The sequence below is a fragment of the Chiloscyllium plagiosum genome, unplaced genomic scaffold, assembly GCF_037043375.1.
Source record: "Chiloscyllium plagiosum isolate Xiang-an unplaced genomic scaffold, Cpla_swu_hap1 HiC_scaffold_2, whole genome shotgun sequence".
Lineage (NCBI taxonomy): Eukaryota > Metazoa > Chordata > Chondrichthyes > Orectolobiformes > Hemiscylliidae > Chiloscyllium > Chiloscyllium plagiosum.
In genome coordinates, this window is record NW_028270140.1 from 56842084 (window position 1) to 56864199 (window position 22116).

The window sequence follows — 22116 nt, forward strand, 5'->3', positions numbered from 1 at the left end:
TGCCCCCCACCAACCCACCCTCCACTCCCGACACCTTTCCTTGCCACTGCAAGAGGTGTAAAACCTGGACCCACACCAGCCCCCCTCATGTCTATCCAAGGCCCCAAAGGATCCTTCCACATCCAACAGAGATTTACCTGCACATCCCAACACCCTATCTATGTGTCCTTTGCTCTCGATGTGCTCTCCTTTCCTTTGGGGAGACAAGACACATGCAGCAAACAACCCCACCACCTGTAACTGACCACTCCAACTATCCCTCCCACTCTGCAAGGATTTACAAGTCCTAGGCCGCCTCCACCGCAAAATCAAAGCCACTCGATGCCTAGCAAAATAAGCCTCATCTTTCACCTTGGGACCCTCCAACCACACAGCATCAATGTTGATTTCACTAGTCTTCCTCTATCTCATCTCAGAGCCAACCCTCCAACTCAGCACCATCCTCTTGAACCCTCCCCCCCCCATGCACCTAACACTGTGGGCAATTTAGCATGGCCAATTCACCTGACCTGCACATCTTTTGACTGTGGAAGAAAACCAGAGCACCCGAAGGAAACCCACATTGGGAGAATGTCTGTGTGGAGTTTGCACAGTCACCAGAGGCTGGCATTCAACCTGGGATTCTGGTGCTCTGAGGCTGCAGTGCTAACCACTGAGCCACCATACCGCCCCCATAGATAACTAATACTCACTTTCCCCTCCTTAAACATACTCACAGATCCTGAAGCAAAAATGAAGAGTCAAGAATTTGTTGTTTACACGTTGTGCCTGGTCTTGACAATTGAGAGTTCTGATGCTAACACAAGCGGCTAGAGCTCAAATATGTGATGCAACACGTTGATGCTCCAAACTTTTCTTCTAGAATTGGGAAGGTAAATTTCTTGGTGCTCCCCATGTTGTGAATTTGTACCTAGAATTATGGCAAGATAGGACCTGCAGAACAAAAGCACTGGCATAAGGTCTGCTAAGGAAATGTAGCTAAAAGAATTTATGCATTAATTTTTCTGCGTGCCCTTTGAAGTTGCTGCTCACTCAGAACATAGCCTAATGTCAACTCGTTCAGAGTCTGTCATTTCAAAGCTGACCAAATATTCTGGCATGAACGTGAAATAGGACACATTGATCCCAAACACCTAGGATTCCCAACATTAAGCAACAGAAAGCTAGAATTAAAATTCACTCGCATCCACACTCCACAGACATTCAGCTTTACAGAGGTTTTATCTGATTTATTATTGCCACATGTACAGTGAAATGTGAAGATGAATGATGTGAATGTTGAACAATGATGAATATTTTCATTATCATGTTAAAAATCACACAACACCAGGTTATAGTCCAACAGGTTTAATTGGAAGCACACTAGCTTTCGGATCGACGCTCCTTCATCTTCAAATCATGTTCATTATCATGTGCATTTTACTGTGAAAAATACAGTGAAAAGCTTCTTCTGTCACTATGATCAGGCATCATGCTGAATAGCTTAAGAATAACAAAAAAAAGCAACATCTTAAAGAGAGTCCATAGCCCTTCTGCCACCACTTCACCACTTCTAGTGCTGGACCCAATGAACATCAATATCATCGTTTCTCATGCACCATCCTTCCTCACTGGGCCTACCGTGACTATGTCACCTCCTCTGATATAGCAGTTGATGCCTGGTCCTATGCTCCCCCCCTCGACCAGCTGCCTTCTTGACACTGCAGACAGTCTCCCTCTGGGCTCACCAGCCACCTTACTGCTGTCCACTAGAGTCTTGATCTGAGTTCACCAGTCACCTCCACACTCTGGACCCTGACATAGCTGTTTTCCTATTGCCCTCCTTGTCAATACAATCGCCAACAATGTCGCCATGATCAAGCTCTCAAAAGAACATAAGTAACTAGAAGCAAAAACTAAAAAAGAAAAAAAAACAAGAAAATTTAAAAAAAAGAGAAGCGGACCTAGTGAATGAGCTCAGGCTCAGGAGCCTGGTCACTGCTTTTGTGTTGTAAAGCACTGTTTTGCATGATAACAAGACAAATCATACCTTACATAACTACACCAGGGTAATAGAACAGAATGCATACTATAATGTTATAGCTACAGAAAAGATGCATAGAAAGATCAACTCTAAATTTATGAGAGATTCATTCATAAGTGGAGCAGAAGCTATTCTTAAATCTGTTAGTATGTTTTCAAACTTTTATATTTACTGCCTGATAGAAGAGGGTGAAAAGTGTATAACTGGGGTCAGAGGGGTCTATGATTATGTTGGTTGCTTTCCCAAGGCAGTGCTAAGTGTCTCCGGAATCAATGGAAGGAAGACTGGATTTTGTAATGGTCTGAACTGCATTCACAGTTCTCTATAATTTCTTGACATCTTGTGCAGAGCAGTTGCCATACAAAGCTGTGATACATCCATATCGGATGCTTTCCATGGTGAATTTATAAAAATTAGTCCAACTCTTCCATGTTGATCAGATATTCTCTGTTCATCTGTTCCCATTTGTCAGTGTTTGGCCAATAAACCCTTCCTAATCATATACCCACCCAAATGCCTTTTTAATGTTGTAATTGTAACAGCCTCCACCACTTCCTCTGGCAGCTCATTCCATACATGCATCATTATCTGTGAAAATGTTACTCCTCAAGTCTCTTTTAAATCTTTCCTCTCTCAATTTGAACCTATGCCCTGTAGTTTCTATCTTTCCTACCCTGAGGAAGAGATCTTGACTATTCACCCTGTCTATGTGCCTCATGATTTTATAAATCTCTATAAAGGTCACCCTTCAGCCTTACGATGCTCCAGGGAAAACAGCCCCAGCCTCTTCAGCATCTCAGTATGGCTCAAACCCTCCAACCCTGGCAACATCCTTGTAACTCTTTTCTAAACCCTTTCAAGTTTTACAACATCTTTCCGATAGCAGGGAGACCAGAATTGAATGCAGTATTCCAGAAGTAGCTGATCTGATGTCCTGTAAAGCCACAACATGACCTCCCAACTTCTATATCTATACACTGACCAATGAAGGCAAGTATACCAAACACATTCTTCACTATCCTGTCTACAGGTGATTCTGTTTTCAAGGAACCACGAACCTGCACTCCAAGCTCTTTGTTCAGCAACACTCCCCACGACATTATCAGTAAGTGCATTAGTGCTGCACCAAAATAAAGCATCTCACATTTATCTAAATTAAACTCCATCGAACACTCCTTGGCCTATTTGCCCATCTGATCAAGGTCCTGTTGTACTATCAGATAAGGTTTTTCGCTCTCCACAACACCACTAATTTTGATGTCATCAGCAAACTTACTAAATATACCTCTTATATTCACATCCAAATATTTATACAAATAACAAAAAACAGTGGACCCAGCACTAATCCTTGCAACACACCGCTGGTCACAAGCCTTCAGTCTGAAAAGCAACCCTCCACCACCACTACCTATGTTTGAGCCAATTTTGTATCCAAATGGCTAGTGTTCCCTGTATTCTGTATGATCTAACCTTGCTAACCAGCCTACCATGTGGAACCTTGTCAATCACCTTACTAAAGTCCATATAGACAACATCCACTCTTCTGCCCGCATCAATCTTCTTTATCAATTCTTCAAAAAAACTTACTGAGACACAATTGCCCATGTACAAAACCATACGCTTGCCCTTCCAAATACACGTACATCATATCAACAATTTGCCCACTACTGATGTCAGGCTCACTGGTCTATAGGTCCCTGGCTTTTTCTTACCATCATTCTTAAATAGTGGCACCAAGTTAGCCAATCTCCAGTCTTTCAGCACCTCACCCGTGGCTATCGATAGTACAAGTATCTTATCAAGGCATCCAGTAATCACTTCCCTAGCTTTCCACAATGTCCTGGGGTTCTGCTAATCAGGTCCTGGTGTTTTATCCACCTTTACATGTTTTAAGACACCCAGCACATCCTCTTCTGTAATATGGACACCTGTTAAGATATCACTATTCATTTCCAGATGTTTCCTTGCTTCTCCTTCTCCTCAGTAAACACTGATGCAAAATACTCATTTAGCATTTTACCTATTTCCTGCAGTTCCACATGGAGACGGTCTTGCTGATCTTTAGAAGGGCCCTACTTATTCCCTCATTACTCTTTTGTCCTTAATATATTTGTAGAAACCTTTTGGATTCTCCATAACCATATCTGCCAAAGCTATCTCTTGTCCCCTTCTTGCCCTTCTGATTTCTCGCTTGAGTATATGCCTATTACACTTGTACTTTTCTAGGGATTCACTCAATCCCTGCTGTCTATACCTGGCATGTGTTTCCTTTTTTTTAAACCAAAGCATTAATTTCTCTAATCATCCAAAATTCCCTACACCTAGCAGCCTTTCCTCACACTAACAGGAACATATTGTCTCTACACTCTTGTTATCTCATTTTTTCAGTATTGGAACAATTATATTTTGGCATGGGCAAATAGCCAATAAGAAGAGCACAGATATCTTAAAGGCTGGTGGAAATGGTAGGGTTTACAGATATAGGGAATGACAAAACCTTTGAAGGACTGGAGACGAAGGTTAAAAATTGTCATGTCAAGATGTTGCATGACTTCAAGCCTATATAGGTTAGTGAATGCAAAAGAGAGAAGGAGATTGGGACTAACCTGCATTTGGAGAGGCAGCGATTAATCAAGAACAATCAAATTATTTTTGTGAAGGAAACAATGTCTGACCAACTTGATTGAATTTTTCAAAGAGTGGACTAGGTCTATAGATGAGGGCAATGTTTTTGATGTAGTCTACTTGGACATCAGAAAAGCTTTTGACAAGGTTCTGCATGTGAGATGAAATAATGCCACAGAGGCCAGTAACCGTGAGCAAGTCATAGATTCATACAGCACAGAAAATGCTCATTGGCCCATTGAGTCTGCAGTGACATAACTACCACAATAAAATGTGCTAATCCCAATTTCCTGCACTTGTTGTATATCCTTGAATGTTACCTTACTCATCCAAATTTTTTTCTTAAATGTTGTAAAGTTTCAAGCCTCCACTACAATCCCAGGTAGTGCATTCCAGATTCCTACCATCCACAGAGTGAAAAAGATTTTTCCCAAATTCCTACTCTTTTTAAAAAAAAGCCCTCTAGGTGATTGACTCCTCAATCAAGGGAAACAGCTGCTCTTTATTCATCTTTTCCATACTGCTCATAATATTATATGCCTCAGTCATGTCCACATCAATCTTCTCTGCTCTAAAGAAAACAATCAAAACCTATCTAATCTCTCCTTATAGCTCAATTGCTCCATCCCAGGCAACATCCTGGTGAACCTTCTGTGTACCCACTCCAGTGGTATCACATTCTTCTTGTAGTGAGGCGAACGAAACTGCACACAGTACTCCTGCTGTGGCTTAGTCAACAGTCTTACAACTCCAACATTACCTCCTTGCTTTAAACTCTATGCCATGGCTGATGGAAGCAAGTGCCACATATGCCTTCTTAACTATTCTATTCACGTGCTCTATTGACTACAGGGATCTGTTAATAATTACCCCAAGATCCCTCTGTTTTTCAGGACAGTGTCCTCCTATTCATCAAATACTCCTTCTTCTTTCAAAGTGCATCACCTCGCATTTAGCAGCCTCATCTGCTACTGAATCATGAATTCCTAGCCATTCAGTTCATCAAGCCCATAGTGACCTTCCAATGTCCCCCTACCCTACATTCCTGTGGCTCATCCACTTAACCTACACATCCCACGAGACTATGGACAATTTAGCATGGCCAATCCACCCACCCTGCGTGTGTTTGGACTGTGTGAGGAAACCAGAGCACCCAGAGGAAACCCATGCAGACAAAGGAACTATGTGAAAACTCCGCATAGTCACCAGAGGGTGGAATCAAACCCAGGTCCCTTGTCCTGTGATGCAGCAATGCTAACCACTGAGCCACTGTGTCACCTACTGTTCTGCCCAACTGACCAACCTATCTATATCATCTTGTAACCTACAACCAACTTCTTCACTATTAACCACTTTACCAATTTTGGTGTCATCTGCAAAACACTCCTCCGACATTTTCTTCAATATCATTTATGTATATAACAAATAATTAGGATCCCAGTACTGTTTCTTGTAGTACACTGCTGGATACTGGTCTCCACTCCCACAAACAGCCTTCTACCACTACCCTTTGCGCCCTATTACTAAGCCAGTTTCAGATCCATCTCGCCAAATATTCCCTCAATTTCACATACTTTAAACTTCTCAATCAATGTGGGACTTTGTCAAAAGCTTTGCTAAAATAAACCGAATTCCCTCATCCAAACACATGATCACATTTTCAAAAGATTCAAACTAATTTGTTGGACATGACCTTTCTGTGACAGAGCCATGCTGACCATCCCTAATTAACCCATGCCTTTCCAAGTGGGTATAAATTTGCAACTCGAGTATTTTCTCCAATAGTTTGCCTACCACTGGCACAAGACTCACTGGTCTATAATTTCCTAGTTCATCTCCACCACTCTTAAAACGTGGAACCATATTTGCAGTCTGCCAGTCCTTTGCCACTTCCCTGTGCCCAGAGAGGAATTAAAAATTAAAAGTAATTTATTTATACTGGAACAGTCCTTGGCATTAGTACTGTCTCTACGAGTCATAGAGAGGTACAGCATGGAAACAAACCCTTCGGTCCATCTTGTCCATGCCAACCAGATACCCCAACCTAATCTAATCCCATTTGCTAGTACTTGCCCCATATCCCTCCAAACCCATCCTATTCAAAAACCCTTCCAGATTCCTTTTAAATGTTGCAATTGCACCAGCCTCCATCACTTCCTCTGGCAGCTCATTCCATACATGTACCATCCTCTGCGTGAAAACGTTGCCTCTTAGGTCCCTTTTAAATTTTTTTCCTCTCACACTAAAACTATGCCCTCTGGTTCTGGATTCCCCCTCTCCAGGGAAAAGACCTTGTCTGTTTATCGTATCCATGCCCCTTATGATTTATAGACCTCAAGAAGGCGGCACAGCGCCAGAGACCCGGTTCAATTCCTGCCTCAGGCGACTGACTGTGTGGAGTTTGCACGTTCTCCCCATGTCTGCATGGGCTTCCTCCGGGTGCTCCGGTTTCCTCCCACAGTCCAAAGATGTGCAGGTCAGGTGAATTGGCCATGCTAAATTGCCCGTAGTGTTAGGTAAGGGGTACATGTAGGGGTATGGGTGGGTTGCACTTCGGCGGGGCGGTGTGGACTTGTTGGGCCGAAGGGCCTGTTTGCACACTGTGAGTAATCTAAAGGTCACCCCTCAGCCTCCAATGCTTCCAGGAAAACAGCCCAAGCCTATTCAGCCTCTCTCTCTAGCTCAAACTCTCCAATCCTTTTAAATCTTTTCTGAACCCTTTCAAATTTCACAACATCCTTCCATTAGGAAGGAGACCAGAATTCTGCACAATATTCCAAAAGTGGCCTAACCACTTTGCAACATGACCTCCCAACTCCTATACTTAATATCAGAATGCTAAAATCAATGACAATATATTTTCTTTCCCTCAGAGACAGCTGTCAGAGTGAACAGAACTTCTGACACTCCTGTTTACTTTTTAATTTTTTTTTCCTTTTTATTACCCCCCACACTACCACCTAACTGCAGTAGCGCTTATTTTTCCCCCAGCACCCATGTTGTGTGTGTGTGTGTGCAGGTGTGGGACGCAGTGAAGGAACAATACTTTTTTTTAAAAAAAGTCAGCCAGGCAGCCCTGATTGAACAAAATTAATAGTCCCAATCAGGAACTCATATTCTATAAGGTGCAGCTGGCTGACCTTGTTACAATCATTACATCCCTCCCCCTCTGAGCCTGACTCTCAATACCAAACAGAAGTTCTCCAACTCTGAACATAAAAAAGACATTCCCTCAACTCCTTTCCCATCAATCACTCCTGGGATGGGAACAACAAGGAACAATTGAGAATAAATTTCACATCACACTGACCCTGTCAAGTTTTTCTGGGACAGGAAAGCAGGAGATAAAATAAAAGCTTCCTTGGTCCTGTCAGGGAGTTCAAAAGGACAATAGAGAAAAATAAAACAGCCCCTTTTGGGACATTATACCAAGAACAAACACAAGTCAAAAAGACACACACACACACACACACACCAGAATAGAAACTTACTAAATTAAAATCTAATTTCCTAGGTTGAGGATGCACTTGAGCACCTACGGCACTCATCAGTCTCGAAAGGCCTCAACTGTGCCAGTGAGCACTGTGTGCTCCCTCTCCAGGAACAGCCAAGCCTGGACATAACTGTGAAAGAGAAGCAGACAGTCAGGAATCTGGAGTGTTTCTGTGACCCACTGCCTGAACTTGTTGATAGCCATCTTGGCCAGACGCAGAAGCAGAGCCATGAGAAAGCCCTTACACTTATCTATCTCTCCTTGCACCAAGTGCCCATAGATCAGCATCATGGAACTAATATGCAGCAGCATCTTAAAAAAATAAAAGCGTCTACAAATGGGCACATTCCACATTGACATTGAAAACCATCTCCTCCAGGCCACGGAAACAGACCTTTTGATTCAACTCATTCATGCCAACCACAGACCTTAAATAGGTCTATTTCATTTGTCAGAATTCGACCAACATCCCTTTAAACCCTTCCTATTCACATACCCATCCAGATGCCTTTTTAATGTTATCATTCTACCAGACTCCACCACTTCCTCTGGCAGCTCATTCTGTACAAATACCACCCTCTGCATGAAAACGTTGCCCCATCGGTCCCTTTTAAATCTTTCCCCTCTCACCTTAAACCTATGCCCTCTATTTTTGGACTTGCCCAGCCCAGGAAAAGCTCTTGTCTATTTACCCTATCTAAGCCCCTCATGATATTATAAACCTCTAGAAGGTTACCCCTCATCCTCCTATGCTCCAGGGAATACAGCCTCAAACTAGTCAGACTCATCTTGCAGCACAAACCCTCGAACCCTGGCAACATCCTTGTAAATCTTTTCTGAACCCTTTCAAGTTTCACAACATCTTCTTCAAAAAACTCAGTTAAGTTAGTAAGACATGATTCCCCACGCACAAAGCCATGTTGACTTTTCCTAATCAGTCCTTGCTTTTCCAAACGCATATAAATCCTGTCTCTCATGGTCCCTCCAACAACTTGCCCACCACTGATGTCAGGCTCACCGATCTTTAATTCCCTGGCTTACCCTTACCACCTTTCTTGAATAGTTGCACCACGTTAGCCAACTCCAATCTTCTGGCACGTCACCTGTGATTACCAATGATAGAAATATATCAAGGGGCCCAGCAATCACTTCACTGGCTTCCCACAGAGTCCTAGGGTACACATGATCTGGTCCTGGGGACTTATCCACCTTAATGCATTTTATGACACCTAGCACTTTCTCCTCTGTAATATGGACATTTTTCAAGATATCCCTATTTAATTCTCCATGCTCTCCAGCTTCCATATCCTTCTCCACAGTAAACACCCACACAAAATATTTGTTTTTTATCTCCCACATCTCTAAACAGTTCCACACTAGACAGTTTTGCTGATCTTTAAGGAGCTCTTTTCTCTCCCTAGTTATCGCTTTGTCCTTAATGTATAGAATCCCTTTGGATTCTACTTAACCCTATTTGCCAAAGCTATCTTATGTCCCCTTTTTGCCTTCCCTTTTAAATATACTCTTACTGCCTTTTTATTCCAAGGATTCACTCGATACCTGACATATGTTTCCTTTTCCTTGACCCAAATCTCAATTTTGAGTCATCCAGCATTTCCTATAGCTACCAACCTTACCCTTCACCCTAACAGAAATATACTGTCTCTGGACTCTCATTACCTTAGTTTTTTAGGCTTCACATTTTCCAGCCATCCCTTTACCTGCAAACACCCTCCCCAATCAACTTTTGAAAGTTCTTGCCTAATACCATCAAAATTGACCTCTCTCCAATTTAGAACTTTAACTTTTAGATCCAGTCTATCCTTTTCCATCACTATTTTAAAACTAATAGAATTAGGGTCACTGGTCCCAAAGTCCTCTCCCACTGACACGTCAGTCAGTTCCAAGGTCCCACAATCTAAAGATGTGCAGGTCAGGTGGGTTGACCATGCTAAATTGCCCATAGTGTTAGGTACATTAGTCAGAGGGGAATGGGTTTGGGTGGATTACTCTTCAGAGGGTCGATGTGGACTGATCGGACCAAATGGCCTGTTTCCACACTGTAGGGAATCTAATATAAAATGTAGGTCAAGTTTTGCACCTTCTCTATACACTGAATCAGAAAATTTTCTCATACACAAATTCCTTTCCATCCAAGTTCTTAACATTATGATAGACTCAGTCTATGTTTGGAAAGGTTAAAATCCCCTATCCTAACTATCCTATTAGTCTTACAAATAACAGATCTCCTTACAAATGTGTTTCTCGGTTTCTTGCTGACTACTGGGGACCCTGGAGTACATCCCTTCATTTTATCCTCAGTTCCATCCAAATAACATCCCTGGATGTATTCCCTGGAATATCCTCTTTGTGTACTGCAGGAATGTTTATCTAAACATGTTTATCCCTGATCAAGAACATCACTTTCCCTCCTCTCTTGCCACCTCTATCTATCCTTCTTAAGGCATTTATACCCTGGATCATTCAGCTGCCAGTCTTGTCCATCCCTGAGACATAACTCTGAAATTGCTACGATATCCCAATCCCATGTTCCTAAACATGGCCTGAGTTGGTCTGTCTTGCCCATTAGGCCTCTTGCATTGAAATAAATACAGTTTAATTTATCAGTCCTACCTCATTCTTTGCTTTGTTCCTGCCTGTCCTGAACATTTGACTTGCTCCTTTTCCCAACTGTACCAGATCTCTTCCCTTATTGTCTCCCTGCCACTGCCCACTCCCCCCCCCCCCCCACCCACCACCACCACCACCACTACCCCCTTACTTGTTTAAATCCTCCTGAGCAATTCTAGTAAATCTCCCCACCAGTATTTTGGTCCATTTCCAATTCAGGTGCAATCTGTTCTTATACAATTCAACTTCTAACCCAGAAAAGCTTCCAAAGTTTCAAAAATCTGAATCCTTCTCCCCTGCACCAGTTCCTCAGACACTCATTCATTTGTTCTATCCTCCTATTTTTACCCTCACTGGCTCGTCGCACCATAAGTAATCCAGATATTATTGCCCACAAGGATCTCCTTTCTAAATTGCTACCTAATTTCCTATGTTCTCTCCTCAGAATCCCATCTTCTATATCATTAACATATATTGTAAAAAGCTGCGGTGGGTGACCCTGGTCGGGGATGGTGGGTGTGGGACTATCCAAACTAACATCTGTGGTGGGGCCCAGCCATTCTTATGTGTGTCTGGCTGCACCTCTTGTTGTCCCTGTGCCTCCATCACTATGCAACTTAGCTACTTGGGTCAGAATGTTATATGCATTCTTAGATGACCATTGAGGTTTGTGCAGTTGCCTTGGAAGGGGTAGTTGGCACCCCCTCTATATGGGAGGACAGCATTCAAAATGTATGGGAGGACAGCATTCTTCCTGTGGACTGAATGATTGGTGCATCTCACCCTGGAGAAGGGGCTTACATTGACCCTCTGGGAGTCATTGATCAGAGGGTCATTTTGTCAAACACTCCACCCTTTATAGACAATAGACAATAGACAATAGGTGCAGGAGTAGGCCATTCTGCCCTTCGAGCCTGCACCACCATTCAATATGATCATGGCTGATCATCCTTAATCAGTATCCTGTTCCTGTCTTATCTACATAACCCTTGATTGCACTATCCTTGAGAGCTCTATCCAACTCTTTCTTAAATGAATCCAGAGACTGGGCCTCCACTGCCCTCTGGGGCAGAGCATTCCACACAGCCACCACTCTCTGGGTGAAGAAGTTTCTCCTCATCTCTGTCCTAAATGGTCTACCCCGTATTTTTAAGCTGTGTCCTCTGGTTCGGCACTCACCCATCAGCGGAAACATGTTTCCTGCCTCCAGAGTGTCCAATCCTTTAATAATCTTATATGTCTCAATCAGATCCTCCCTCAGTCTTCTAAACGCAAGGGTATACAAGCCCAGTCGCTCCAGTCTTTCAGTGTAAGGTAATCCCGCCATTCCAGGAATTGACCTTGTGAACCTACGCTGCACTCCCTCAATAGCCAGAATGTCTTTCCTCAAATTTGGAGACCAGAACTGCACATAGTACTCCAGGTGTGGTCTCACCAGGGCCCTGTACAGCTGCAGAAGAACCTCTTTGCTTCTATACTCAATCCCTCTTGCTATGAAGGCCAGCATGCTATTAGCCTTCTTCACTACTTGCTGTACGTGCATGCTTACCTTCATTGACTGGTGTACAAGAACACCCAGATCTCTTTGTACTGCCCCTTTACCTAAATTGATTCCATTTAGGTAGTAATCTGCCTTCCTGTTCTTGCCACCAAAGTGGATAACCATACATTTATCCATATTAAACTGTATCTGCCATGCATCTGACCACTCACCTAACTTGTCCAGGTCACCCTGTAATCTCCTAACACCCTCCTCACATTTCACCTTGCCACCCAGCTTAGTATCATCAGCAAATTTGCTAATGTTATTGCTAATACCATCTTCTATATCATTAACATATATTGTAAAAAGCTGCGGTCCCAGTACTGATCCCTGCGGTATCCCACTGGTCACTGCCTGCCATTCTGAAATGGAGCCGTTTATCACTACTCTTTGTTTCCTATCAGCCAACCAACTTTCAATCCAAGTTAGTACTTTGCCCCCAATACCATGTGCCCTAACTTTGCTCACTAACCTCCTATGTGGGACTTTATCAAAAGTTTTCTGGAAGTCCAGGTACACTACAACTACTGGATCTCCCTCGTCCATCTTCAGAGTTCCATCCTCAAAAAATTCCAGAAGATTAGTCAAGCATGATTTCCCCTTCATAAATCCATGCTGGGTCTGACCTATCCTGTTACTACTATCCAGATGTCTCGTAATTTCATCCTTTATAATCCTTTTCACAAACAGAAAAAGGAAAGTCTTTTTGAGCCTTGTTTCCTTCAGGCAACTGTGCTTTGGAAGGAAAGAGTCCAGGCTCCAACTGAAGTGAATACTGACTCCTGGCTCCTGGCTCCATGCTCCATTCCTCCCAGGCAGCAGCTGCAGCACAGACCCAGGATGTAGGTCTCAATCAATTGCATTTACTACAGATGTAGTCACTTCAAACTTCAAGCTGCAAATGTAGAAGCAAAGTCCAGCATTCCCCACACTGCCCTATAGGCCCCAGGATCTAATCTTCTAAGGCAGTAAACAAAAAATTAGAAGACCTTTTTTGCCCTGCTGGCATGTCCAGTCCTGACTTCAAGTCGACATTACCTCTTATCCATTTCCATGATTCTTCTACTAAACTGCATCCCCTGTAGCAAGCTGTCTCTCTCATTTATGTCCCCCATTCGTGTTCCTGATGCCATTTCATCCTCCACTCCAAGTCCATAAAGATCTACCCTTTAGTAACTCTGCCAGTGCTATCCCTGTAGTTGTATTTGGCATGGTCCCATAGCCAAATAAGAACCGTGACAACTTGTTATCTAACGAGGCTGTAGAAGCCTTCATAGTTTGGTCTGCTGTTTGTGCCAGACAATTGGATGATGGGTGGTATGGAAATGTCCCTATATGTCCAATCCCATTCGACTTTAAGAAATAACCAAAATTCGCTGCTGGTACATGATGGCTTGTTATCGGTGACCAACAATTCCGGACTCAGTGTGTTGAAAAAGATCCATGTAGTTTTTCCATTATCATCACCATATTTGATTAATGGACCCCTTGCACATCCAACCTTTTTGAATGGGCATCCACAATGACTAAGAATATTGAACCAATGCACAGTTAATGCACAGGGTTCACGATTTACGCAGTCATTTCCACAGATGTGGGGAGCTGTTGGAGATAATGTCTTCTCATTTTTGACACTCTGACCACTGCCTCACCAAAGTGGCTATGTCTGCATGAAAACTGGCTACCAGACATAGCCCGCCTTAACATCTTCATTTTGGAGATTCAAGGTAGCCCTAGTAGAGTTATTTGACATAAACCTTTGCTTGGGACAATCACTCTGGCTCCCCATAACAATAATCCATCCTTTACTATGAGCTGGTCTCTCCAGGTCCAAAAAGAGTTTTAGTATCTGGAGCATCAGGAAATGTTAGGCTCCTAATAACAGAAAAAAGCTGCAACTCCACAGGCTGTCAGGAGAATTATTTGTTGTTTCTCATCTGACCCATGTCATTTGCCGAGGAAAAATTATTCTTTCCACATACTGGGCCTAGTCCTCAACGACAAGGTTGAATGATCAAGCTTGCCACACAAAGGCATGATGTAATAAATGCTTACACCAACTCAAAAACAATTGTTGCAAATAATTTCTTTCAGGATTATGCTTTCTTGTCACCACCTCTGAAAAACTCTACAGAAGGCAGTATCCATCACCAAATCACCCTTTATTTCTACAGGAACCATCTTTGACCTTAGTACGGCCTCATTCAGCGTCATCTATCAGAGTCTTAGCATCTCTGACAGTATTCTTTCTTTTAAAGAAACACCCAACTGGCCAGTGACAAGCAGTGCCCTTTAAATCAAAAGGCAATGCTAACACAATTCTTTCTCTCTTTTCTTTCTCTTTAAAATAGATATTTGTATTATTGATAGTCAACCTCCTGTTTATAACAGTGAAGGAGAGGGTAGGGACTAAATCAAAATAGAGTTGGACACACTCCTGTTTATTTTTTTATTATTTTTATTAACCCCCACGCTACCACCTAAGTGCAGTAGTGCTTATTTTATCCCCAGCAATCTCCTGTTTATTTTTTTTTCTTTTTTCGGAGGATAGGAAGATATTCCATGGTTTTTTTTTCTATTTTTAACCCCCACACTACCACCTAAGTGCTGTAGTGCTTATTTTTTTTCCCCAGCACCCATGGTGTGTGTGTGCAGGTGTGAGACACAGTGAAAGACACAAAGTGCACAAATCTTTATTCAAATTCCACCACCAGGAAGATAGGAAAACACCCGTGTGGCCAGTGACAAACACTGCCCTTCACATCAAGGGGCAGTGCTGTGTGATCAAAACAGTGAAGGGGGAGGGTAGGGACTAAATCAAAATAGAGTTGGAGGGAGAAATGATGCACTCCACTCCCTGCGGCGCCCACCTCTCCCTGAACAACTCCAGGGTGTTGGTCGACACCGCGTGCTCCTTCTCCAAGGACACCCGGGCCCTAACGTAAACACTATTCTTTTTTTTTTAATCTTTTTTTTTTCTTTTTTCCCGCACTACCACCTAAGTGTGGTAGTGCTTATTTTATCCCCAGCACCCATGGTGTGTGTGTGCAGGTGTGAGACACAGTGAAAGGCACAAAGTGCACGAATCTTTATTCAAGTTCCACCACCAGGAAGATAGGAAAACACCCGGGTGGCCAGTGACAAGCACTGCCCTTCACATCAAAGGGCAGTGCTGTGTGATCAAAACAGTGAAGGGGAGGGTAGGGACTAAATCAAAATAGAGTTGGAGGGAGAAATGATGCACTCCACTCCCTGCGGCGCCCACCTCTCCCTGAACAACTTCAGGGTATTGGTCGACACCGCGTGCTCCTTCTCCAAGGACACCCGGGCCCTAACGTAAACACTATTCTTTCTATTTTATTTTTTTTGGCCAGTGACAAACACTGCCCTTCACATCAGAGGGCAGTGCTGTGTGATCAAAACAGTGAAGGGGAGGGTAGGGACTAAATCAAAATAGAGTTGGACACTCCCCTTTTTATTTTTTTTCACAAAAAAGGACTATCCTGTTTTTTTTTCTTTCTTTTTTTTTAAATTAACCCCCACACTACCACCTAAGTGCGGTAGTGCTTATTTTTTCCTCAGCACCCATGGTGTGTGTGTGCAGGTGTGAGACACAGTGAAAGGCACAAAGTGCACGAATCTTTATTCAAATTCCACCACCAGGAAGATAGGAAAACACCCGGGTGGCCAGTGACAAGCACTGCCCTTCACATCAAAGGGCAGTGCTGTGTGATCAAAACAGTGAAGGGGAGGGTAGGGACTAAATCAAAATAGAGTTGGAGGGAGAAATGATGCACTCCACTCCCTGCGGTGCCCACCTCTCCCTGAACAACTCCAGGGTGTTGGTCGACACCGCGTGCTCCTTCTCCAAGGACACCCGGGCCCTAACGTAAACACTATTCTTTCTATATGGCAGTCAGGACTCCCTGATTGGACCAAATTAACAGTCTCAATCAGGGAAGTCATATTCCATGGTGTCCAGCTGGCGGACATTGTCATAATCATTACTTGTTACAATACGCATGCCAACAAGGTAAAAGCCCAGGACAACTATGGAAATTGGCATTGGCGCCGCCTCGTGCTCCCGCAAGGAGGTTGAGCAATTCATCAACTTCACCAACACATTCCACCCTGACCTTAAATTTACCTGGACCATCTCTGACACCTCCCTCCCCTTCCTGGACCTCTCCATCTCCATTAATGACGACCGACTTGACACTGACATTTTTTACAAACCGACTCCCACAGCTACCTGGAATACACCTCTTCCCACCCTACCTCTTGCAAAAATGCCATCCCGTATTCCCAATTCCTCCGCCTCCGCCGGATCTGCTCCCAGGAGGACCAGTTCCACCATAGAACACACCAGATGGCCTCCTTCTTTAGAGACCGCAATTTCCCTTCCCACTTGGTTAAAGATGCCCTCCAACGCATCTCGTCTACATCCCGCACCTCCACCCTCAGACCCCACCCCTCCAACCGTAACAAGGACAGAACGCCCCTGGTGCTCACCTTCCACCCTACCAACCTTCGCATAAACCAAATCATCTGCCGACATTTCCGCCACCTCCAAACAGACCCCACCACCAGGGATATATTTCCCTCCCCACCCCTTTCCGCCTTCCGCAAAGACTGTTCCCTCTGTGACTACCTGGTCAGGTCCACGCCCCCCTACAACCCACCCTCCCATCCTGGCACTTTTCCCTGCCACCGCAGGAGCTGTAAAACCTGCGCCTACACCTCCTCCCTCACCTCCATCCAACTCCCTAAAGGAGCCTTCCAGTGCACATCCACTAATATCATTTATTGTATCCGTTGCTCCCGATGTGGTCTCCTCTACATTGGGGAGACTGGGCGCCTCCTAGCAGAGCACTTTAGGGAACATCTTCGAGACACCCGCACCAATCAACCACACCGCCCCGTGGCCCAACATTTCAACTCCCTCTCCCACTCTGCCGAGGACATGGAGGTCCTGGGCCTCCTTCACCGCTGCTCCCTTACCATCAGACGCCTGGAGGAAGAACGCTTCATCTTCCGCCTCGGAACACTTCAACTCCAGGGCATCGATGTGGACTTCAACAGTTTCCTCATTTCTCCTTCCCCCACCTCACCCTAGTTCCAAACTTCCAGCTCAGCACTGTCCCTATGACTTGTCCTACCTGCCTATCTCCTTTCCCACCTATCCACTCCATCCTCTCCTCCCTGACCTATCACCTTCATCCCCTCCCCCACTCACCCATTGTACTCTATGCTACTTTCTCCCCGCCCCCACCCTCCTCTAGCTTATCTCTCCACGCTTCAGGCTCACTGCCTTTATTCCTGATGAAGGGCTTTTGCCCGAAACGTCGATTTCGAAGCTCCTTGGTTGCTGCCTGAACTGCTCTTCCAGCACTACTAATCCAAACTATGGAAATTTGGCAAATTTGACGCAGAATTAAGCTGAGTGACAATAAGTAGACAGTGAATTGAGGAGTGTTTTTCCAACTGGATATTGTATCCAATAGGAATCAGTGTTGGAGCCTTTGCTGTTTATGGTTTATATAAACTATTTAGATTTCAATCCAGGAGGCTTGATAACTAAGTTCACAGATGATGTAAAAATCAATAGGTGGTAAATACTGTCATGAGGAGGATAGCTTTAGACCACAGGATGATTTAGATGGGCTGGTCAAGTGGGCTGATTAGTCATAAATGGAACTCAATTCAGCAAAATGTGAGGGGATGCACTTGGTCTGGATAAACAAAACATAATGAATAGTAGGACCCTGGGAAGACCAAGGATGAGGAAGATCTTGGTGTGCATGTTAAATTGCTCCCTTAAGGTATCTGAAAAGGTGGATAAAGTGGTCAAGAAGGCATGTGATATACTCACTTATTTTAGCCAATAGATAGAGTTTAAGGCCAGGGAGGTTATGCTGGTGCTGAATAAAATATTGATTAGGCCACAGCTAGAGTATTGTGTCCAGTTTTGGATTCCACATTATGGAAGAGAAGTGACAGTGGAGAAAGTGCAGGGGAGGTTTATCAGGATGCAGATAAGAAGTAGGTCATATGGGCTGGCGGTGGCCCACAGGCTACATTTTGAATGCCCCAAAGTTTGAGTATAAAACGACTCTCATTATAAGACTGTAAAAATCAGGCTTGGCACACCTTCCTCATTCCTGAAGAAGGGCTTATGCCCAAAACGTCGATTCTCCTGCTCCTTGGATGCTGCGCTTTTCCAGCAACATATTTTTCAGCTCTGATCTCCAGCATCTGCAGTCCTCACTTTCTCCTAATTTTCTGTCCTGCCAACTGGACATCATTATGTAAATATGAATTATGTAAAAATACTGCAGCACTAATCCGCAGTAAGTCGTGTTCACCTATTTTATCCTATGATTGTTGACTTGCATTAGCTCATGGTTCTCAAGCACCACCATTTTAAAATTATTATCATCATGTTCAAATCCCTCAGTACCCAACCCCCTCCCTATTCCTTTACCCTTCTCCAGCCTTACAATGTTTTAAGATATCATTGGTCTTCCAGCTCTTTAATTATTCCTAGCTTTGTTTTGGGGCCAGCATTGGTAACTGCCCTGAACGCTTACCCTTAATTTTTCCCATGTCTTTCCAGCCTGAAAGCTACTTTGATCAAGCTTTTAGTTGCCTGTCCTGTGCCTCCTGATATATCTTGGGGTCAGTTTTGTTTAATTACGCTGTCTGCAAAGCATCTTAGGAATTTTCTTTTGTGCATACTGGAAATGTTGTATAACTGAAAGCTGTTGTAGATTATTCTCTGGAGTCTAGTTGTGTGCGGCCTTTTAGTAAACATAATATGATAGAATTCTTGATCAAAGTGAAGAAGTTGCTTTTGGAGACTAGGATCCTGAATCTAACTGGAGGAAAATATGATGGTATGAGACTGTAATTGGCTATGATAGATTGGGGAGTGCTTAAAAGGATTAAAGTGGAAAGGCAATGACAAATATTCAAAGAGTGTAACAATTGTTCACTCCTTTCTGCACAGAAGTCAAACAGGAAGGGTGGCCAAACCATGGCTTACAAGGGGAATTCACAATACTATTAAATCCAAGGAAGTGGCATGCAAGTTGGCCAAAAAGGAGAAACAACAGACCTGAAAGACAGTTGTGATAGACTGGAGGCCTGTGACCAGGGATGTTCTGCAAGGATCAAAGCTGGGTCCATTGTTTGTCATTTAAATAAATGAATTGAATACGATTATGGGAGGTATGCTTAATAAATTTCTGGATGACACCAAAACTTGTAGTATTTTAGACAGTGAAGAGAGTTATCGAAGATTACAAAAGGATTAGATTAGATTACTTACAGTGTGGAAATAGGCCCTTCCGCCCAACGAGTCCACACCGACCCGCCACCCAGCCAGACCCATTCCCCTACATTTATCCCTTCACCTAACACTACGGGCAATTTAGCATGGCCAATTCACCTAACCTGCACATTTTTTTCTGGACTGTGGGAGGAAACCCACGCAGACACGGGGAGAACATGCAAACTCCACACAGACAGTCGCCTGAGGCGGGAATTGAACCCGGGTCTCTGGTGCTGTGAGGCAGCAGTGCTAACCACTGTGCCATCTTGATCAATTGGGCCAATGGGATGAGGACTGTTAATGGAGTTTAATTTTGGTAAGACAAACAAGGGCAGGACCTATACAGTTAATGGTAGAGCCCTGGGGAGTGTCGTAGAACAGAGAGATCCAGAGGTACAGGTACAAGGTCCATTAAAAGTTGTGCCACAGGTAGACAGAGTGGTAAAGGATGCATTTGGCACACATGCTTTCATTACTCAGACCATTGAAGATAGAAGTTGGAATGTCATGTTGCAATTGTACAGGACATTGATCAGGCCACTTTGGAGAACATCTGCAGACCTCACTCTCTCTCACTTATGGAGAGACATTGGCCAAACACAGGCAAATGGAACTATTTTGCTTTGTGAAACTTGGTTGACATGGAGGAGTTAGACTAAATTGTATGTTGCTGAGCTGCAAGACTCTATATAAGTTATGTTATGAAGAGACACTGGACAGACTGGGATTGTTTTCCTTAAAGCAGAGGAGAACGAGAGGGGACATGATTGAAATGTATAAAATTATGAGAGGCACAGGGCAAACAGAAAAATATTTTTTCCTTGATAGAGGAATCAATGATTTGGGGCATAAATGTAAGGTAAGGGCCTTTTCACCAACAGGTGCCGCTCTGTGCAGCCACTCTTCAATCTGCCAGTCACGGCCCATTGTCAGAGGAAGCCCAACCAGTCAATCCACGTCTGGAAGAAACTGCTCCATTTGCAAAAATGACAGCAGCATCACACAGGCTACTCCTTGTAGTGTACTAAAAACCTTACCAGGTATATTAAAACAAAAGCACAATTGTACCGGAAGAAATAAACCAGTAACTAGCTTGTGAATACTTTGATGTCTTTACATAGTTCAGCTAGGTATGAGTGATCCACCTCTTGTATTCAGTCTATGCCACAGGTAGCAGGAAGGATAAGATTCTGAAAGAGATTTGAGGGAGTCAAGGGAATTTAAAAAAAGCAACAGAACCTCAAAAACAGTGATCTTGGGGTGACTCCCTGTGCAACATGATACAGAGAATAAGTTCAATCAATTGAACACTCAACTGAAGAATTGGTGTATGAGGAAGGGCATCAGTCTATTTTTATATCTCAAACCTTCCTTTCTCAGGACATTCTGGTGAATCTTTTCTGAACCCTCTCCATTTAAAAATATCCTTCCTATTCAAAAGAACATAACAACAGAAGGATTGATCTGTTGAATACATGGCTGGAGAATTAGTGGATGAGGGAGGGTATCCGAACTCTTAGGAATTGGGACTGGTTCTGGAAGGGTGGGAGTTGTACAAGCTCTATGGGTTACATCTTAACAGGACTGGGACTGATATTCTCACAGGGTCATTTGCTAGTGCTATTAGAGTGGTTTTAAAATAGCTTCTCAGGGAATGCGAACCTAAGCGGTAAGTCAAATTGGAAGTGAGCAAAGTTGGTAACAGGAAGTCAGAAAGATCCTAGGGAGACTAAAAGACAGAAAAAATGAAGCTGAGCATTGACGATACTTCAAGAGCAGAATGAAGTTAAAAAAAAAACAAAGTTAAGGGCGCTGAATATAAGCAGCATTCACAACAAGACAGACGATTCAAAGGTATAAATAGAGATACCTGGGTATGATGCAATCGCTATAACAGAAAGATGGCTGCAGAGTGGCCAGGATTGGGAAATTGGATATTCATGAATATTTGATGTTTATGAAGGACAGACAAGAAGGAAAAGGAGGTAGAATTGCACTGATATTAAGAGATGGGATAAGTCCATCTGTAAAGGAGGATCTGAGATCAGAAAAATAGTGTATGGAATCTATTTGGGGTGAAGACTAAGAAACAGCAAGGACAGCAAACATTGGTTGGATTTATTTATAGGCCACCAAATAGGAGTGGTAGTGTGGGGCATGGCATTCATCTCAAGATGAGAGAAACTTGTGGCCCCGGCAACACAATTATCATGGATGACTTCTGCAAACAGATTTAAGGAAACAAATTGAACATTAAAGCTGTGGGGGATGTGTTTCAGGAATATTTTAAGAATAGTTTACTAGAGTAGCAGGATGAGCTGACTAATGGACAGATTATTTTAGACCTAATATCATGTAATGAGAAAGAGCTAAAGAACAATCTTGTAAAATAACCTTTAGGGATGAGTGACCACAACATTAGGGAATATTTTACATCATGTTTGAAACTGAGTCTGTTCAACCAAAGC

The 22116-nt window shown here is 43.4% G+C and overlaps 1 protein-coding gene across 1 annotated transcript in view; it reads right to left on the minus strand.

Moving 5' to 3' along the window:
• frem1a (Fras1 related extracellular matrix 1a) overlaps positions 1-22116 on the minus strand; it is a 410320-nt gene that overhangs the window by 363320 nt on the left and 24884 nt on the right. The window lies entirely within an intron of this gene.